The sequence below is a fragment of the Mesoplodon mirus genome, assembly GCF_964341445.2.
Source record: "Mesoplodon mirus genome assembly, chromosome: 1".
Classification (NCBI taxonomy): Eukaryota; Metazoa; Chordata; class Mammalia; order Artiodactyla; family Ziphiidae; genus Mesoplodon; species Mesoplodon mirus.
In genome coordinates, this window is record NC_138976.1 from 36,507,079 (window position 1) to 36,513,218 (window position 6,140).

Consider the following 6,140-nt stretch of genomic DNA (forward strand, 5'->3'; position numbering starts at 1 on the left):
GAAGAAATAAGTAAAGTTCTAAAGCTTAAGTAAAATGTCTAAGGTCATTCAACTACTAAGTGATGGAGTGTAATTTACACTTCGATTCCTCTGATTATTCGTCTCCTGTGCTTTTTCACTATTCCTCAGTGCCACTATACCATGTCACCTTTTCACTGTCTCATAACAAGTCATTAGCAAGATGAGTTGTAGGCTCCACACGGTACAAATATGTACACAGTTTATGTCTTATGTTTGACTTATATTCTTTTGCTTTAGAAAAAGCTCAGGAGGTGTAGGGAGGAAGATGTGGATTTGCACTTCATCTGCACAATACATTAGGATTTCAAATTACCTTAAGCTATTAAGAAAGCTTCCTTCTTATATTATGGATTTGGGACCAATTGAGGGAACCCAAAAGAATGGCACTCCTCTTTTCCTACTGGAATTCTGAACCCACTGAGAGAGACCAAAAAACAAGCAGATGAGGGCCAAAATATCTCCTTTATTTCTATACAGGCCAGATGGAAGGACAAGGCTCTCCATCTATTAGCCAGATAGATGGGCTCGCTAATATATTATGTACGCCCAGAATTAGGCAGACTTGTCTACCTACCACAGGCCAACTGGACAAGCTCAGACTTTTCTACTTCGGGGCTTGTAACTGTAGAGTGTACAGCACAGTGTTGCTGAGCAGTACGTGGGCTTCCTTCAGGCAGTCTTCTTCTAAGAAAAGGGAAGAAATAAGAGGCTGAGCTAAGCATGCCCAGTTCCTTTCTCAAAATCTTACATCAGGTAGTTCACCCATGACTGTGTGAGACGGGTCTAAGGAAAGAATATAGGAGGAGCATTTAGGGAAAAAATCTTCCTTATGAAAACCGGTAATAAGGAGGATGCATTACAACCTCAAGCAGTTTCAATGCCCAAGTGCCATTTGCTGACAGGGAGGCTGAGCAGTGTAAATGCTAAGGTGCAAAGTCTGGATCAGCACATCCCTTACCCGGAATTACAGTCAAGCATCCAGATGCAGGGATGAGCAGGTGAATGGGATCAGGAAACCAGAGAAAGGGAGTCTGAATGTATCTGCAAAACAGGGGATGGCCAGAAGCCAATCCCTAGAGCTGGAGTATGAAAATCAGAAAATGGGAATAGGAGTAAAGGTGTCCCAGAGAAGTTCATGTTTCAGGATGGGATAGGGCTACTTTAAAACCTCTAGGCCTGTCCTTTCTGCAGATGCAACATCACAGTTGTCTATGCATTAAACCAGTGGTTCCAAACTACATCTTTTGAAAGAGTGCTGGTCTCTCTGTATCAGAATCACCAGAATACTTATTAGAAGTACAGACTCCTAGATCTTGCCACACAGCCACAGTATCGGCACCGCGTTCTAGGTGATGCCATATCAGAAAAGGCCGCAAAAACCATCACAGCCTGTGGTGAGTGTCTATCGAAGGTATAAATCACTCCAGCTGAACAGGTTCCTCTGGACACCCTGCGCCAGTGGCAGCATTCTCACCTGAGAGAGGGGGTTTCTCGAGATGGGAAATCCTTACTTTCCTCCTAGTGCTGCAGCCTGAGGGCCAGAGGGCCTGGCTGGCCTCATAGTCTCCCCGGCACTCATTCAGTAGAGAAGTCAGATCTCTCAAAGAGGAAAGCTCACATCTCCAGGCATTTTGCTGATCCCCCTCCCAACTCAACTGCTTCAGGCTGGGAGCATTGGAATGCATCAGCACATCAACCAGGGTCCTCTTGGAAAAGGTTTTCTGTGCCTCAAAGGCAACCTTGAGTCACAGTAACTCCCACCCCTTCAGTAGCTCAATCATCTCCTGCCACTTGGCCTCAACATAACTCTCTCCAGATAAATAGTGTTCCCACATATATAATATTGTATATTTTATATATATATATATCTTATGTTAAATTATTCATGCTTTTAAAAAATCAATCAGAGGGCTTCCCTGGTGGCACAGTTGTTGAGAGTCCGCCTGCTGATGCAGGGGACACGGGTTCGTGCCCCGGTCTGGGAAGACCCCACATGCCGCGGAGCGGCTGGGCCCATGAGCCATGGCCACTGAGCCTGTGCATCCGGAGCCTGTGCTCCACAATGGGAGAGGCCGCAGCAGTGAGAGGCCCGCGTACTGCAAAAAAATAAAAAATAAAAAAAAATAAATCAGAAAGAGAAGGCTTTTTAAAAAAATCATGTGTTATACCTACAAGATAAAATATGAGATGATAAGGAAGAAGAAAACAGAGAAAGGGGAAGGGAAGGAATATGTGCTTTTTACCCCCACGCTAAAACTGACCCCAGCAAAAGGCAGTTACGATTGCCAAACAGGAAATGATCAAGCTCCCAAAACCATACCCCCATCTACATCTTCAACCATGTTTCTAAACCCTACACTTCATTCTAGGCCCCTCCTCAAATTTTAGCCTTGTATTTTAATCCACTCACTTGCCATCATATAATAAGTACTCTGTTATGAAAACTTCCTTTCTTGGTGGTCTGGATGTTCCTTAAGTTTAGTCTTCCACCTTGAGACTTCAATCCCACTGATGCCCACTGATGTCCCTACCACGGACATTCTCAAGTCATCTGCCCACCTCACAGCCTATCAGTGCCCGTGTGTGGCCTTAACAGAAATTACTAGCATCCTATCCTTGTGCATTCAGTGGAGGAAGAGCTGTATCTTAGACACTGTCACAAAAGAGTGAGTAAAAACAAAAGGAGCTGACACTTTATCAACCCCTAAGCTGACCCACTCACGACCTGAGTTCACATGCAAGTCATAGTTCATTTTAGGTAAGCCCTTCTTCATGGTAGCTGGCTAATTTTTTGTTAAAATAATTTATATCCATTTCCTCTTATTAGGTCATTTGCCCCTCCCATAAGTCCTTTTAGGCAGTTTAATCCATTGTTTTCTCTTGGGATCAATTTCCTTCAGCATTCATAGTTTTTGGTATACTGAAATATTGAGTGAAGCTTCCAAAAGTGAATAACTTAACGTAAGATGCTGTTCACACATCAAAAGAGTAGTTTTCACTGTTTTAAAATTTTATATTATTTTGAAACTTTGTTTCTTTGGGGTTGGGGCACACTGGTCACCCCATCTAGCTGTGAGAGCTCTCTACCGTCTGTGGGCTGGCAGTGTGCTGGTTTTGGTGAGGTTTCAGTGAGGTCTGTTAGGTGTGCATCCTGCAGCTTAATTGGCTTAACATGTACTCTGTTTTGGTGTGGTCTCTTTGGGGGCCAATTGCGGCAAAGAAAAACCAATAGTGTAACTGTTTTGATACTGAAAATTGGTAAGTGTCTTTTTGAAATAAAGAACCAGTTCCTCCAAAAAAAAAAAATAGGGTAGTCTTCAGACATGTCTTAACAGCTCGCTCCTTCCTTCAAATGAATACTAACACAGAAACTTGGTGTATAAAACAGGTAAAAGTGAAGTGGCTCTGTTTTCAGAGGTGAGAGAATCCAGATAGATGGGCTTGTGCTCATCCTTGACCCCTGGGGCTGCCCAGAAGGACCTTTCCAGAAATCTAGAAATCTGTAGACCACATTTTGAAAACACTGCGCTAAAGGAATCTGGATTCTTTAGATACAGAAAGAAGACAGAGCTCACCTGAAATGGGCAATCTCATGGAAGACTGTGGGAATTACAAATGGGCTTGCAAAGGGCTACATGTACATCAATGTAAGACGAGCAGAATGAAATTCACCTCATGCATCAAGGGGACAGCAGAGAAAATTGCCTACTTGGAGATGAGTAAAAAGGTAGTGTTAGGGCTTCCCTGGTGGTGCAGTGGTTGAGAGTACGCCTGCCGATGCAGGGGACACGCGTTCGTGCCCCGGTCCGGGAAGATCCCACATACTGCGGAGCAGCTGGGCCCATGAGCCATGGCCGCTGAGCCTGCGCGTCCGGAGCCTGTGCTCCGCAACGGGAGAGGCCACAACAGTGAGAGGCCCGCGTACTGCAAAAAAAAAAAAAAAAAAGTTTGTTGTTAAGCTACCCAGTCAATGGCATTTTGTTATAGCAGCCTGAACAGACTAAGTCAAAACAAGCAGATTTGAAAAGAATCAAACTGTACTTAAAATAACAAAAAAATAATAATAATATCATTGAAATTAAGTTCCATGGAGGAGTTGAACCAGAATATTAGACACAGATAAAGGTATTAGCAAAATGTTAGGTAGTTATGAAGAATTAATTCAGTATGCACCTTACAGAGACAAAAATGAGGAAAACACAAAAGGTAGGGGAAAAATAGAGGAAAGATAAAGTAAAAGTTTAACATAGGTCTAAGTGGAGTTTCAGAAGGTGGCAAGAAATAGAATGGGGACGAAGTGATATCTGAGAGTAATGACTAGTAATTTCCTAGAACTGACAGAAGAAACTAATACACAGTTTCAGAAAACCCCGTGAATCCCAAGCAGGATAAATAATAAGAAACCCATACCTAGATTCATCATGATGAAATATCAGAGTATTAAAAACCAGCAGATTTTTCAAACAGCAGCCAGAGAAAAGAAAAGTTAGAGCCAAAGGAGTGACAACGTTAACTAATGTCTTTATCAACAAAAACAGAAACCAGAAACAGTGAAATAATATCCTCAATACAAGAGAAAGTAACTCAATCTAGTCTAGTATTTGTAAAAAAGACTTCAAGAGCAAATGTAAAATAAAGACATTTTCAGACAAAACAAAAATTAAGAATTTGCCACCATTAGACCATCATTAAAGACACTTCTAAAACAGAGTTGTCCAATAGAAATACAATAGGAGGGACATGTAAATTTAAATGCTCTAGTAGCCACATTTCCAAAAGCAAAAAGAAAGGTACAGTCAATTTGAATAACGGTCTATTTAATCCAATATACCCAAAATAGTATCATTTCAACATGTAATTAATATAAAAAAACATTCATGAGATATTTTACATTTTTGGACTAGGTTGTTGAAATCCAGCATGTGCTTTACATTAACAGCAAATCTCAATTCAGAGTAGTTATATGTCAAGTGCTCAATATCCACGTGATTAGTGGTTATCATACTGGTCAGCAAAGCGCTAAAAGATATACTTCAGATAGAAGGAAAATGATTGCAGGTAAAACGACTGAGATGAAAGAAGGATGATGAAACAATGGTAAATACGTGGGCAAACCCAATATCCAAAGGACACTGACTGTATAAAACTATCATATTAATGTTGTAAACCGGAAGTTAGGGAGAGGTCTGATCAGATTCTGTTTAAATAGTTTTGGGGAAGAATATTCATGAGGATGTTGTATATTTCATATTGCTTCACATTAAACAGTATATAACATCTAGTCAATGATGGCAAGGCTGGATCAGGGTGAAACAGCCAAATTCCTCTATCATAAAGTCGTATTTTTCTCACTTTTTATCAAAAATCAATCTATGTGGACTTCCCTGGTGGCGAAGTGGTTAAGAATCCGCCTGCCAATGCAGGGGACACGGGTTCGATCCCTGGTCCAGGAAGATCCCACAGGTCGTGGAGCAACTAAGCCCGTGCACCGCAACTACTAAGCCTGTGCTCTAAAGCCTGCGAGCCACAACTACTGAGCCCACATGCCACAACTCTGAGCCCACGCGCCTAGAGCCCAAGCTCTGCAACAAGAGAAACCACCGCGACGAGAAGCCCACACACCACAACGAAGAGTAGCCCCCGCTCACCGCAACTAGAGAAAGCCCACGTGCAGCAATGAAGACCCAACACATCCAAAAATAAATAATTTTTTTAAAAAAGACTTTAAAAAAAAAGAAAACCAATCTGTGGGGTGAGACCTTGGCAGAAGAAACAAGTACAAAGCCCCTGAGACAGCAGTGTGCCTGGCATATTTGAGAAATATTAAGGAGTAAGATTTCCTATAGTGCAGCCCCTGACTAAGCTAATATCTGATCAGAATCATTTACTTAGTAACAATCCTTTTAAAAAATGTATCAGAATCACTAAGTGAATTATTTTTTAGTGATTGGGAATCATTTAATTAGAATTTAGAAGTAATCCGTCTAGCAAATAACTTTTGGTATTGGACCCCCTTGAAGCCCTTTGGCCATTTCTTTGTACCCATGCCCGCCATCCCCAGCTTCTTTGTGCTTTTGTTTCTGTGGGCCCACATGTGATTATCTTCGGAGACTGCCCTC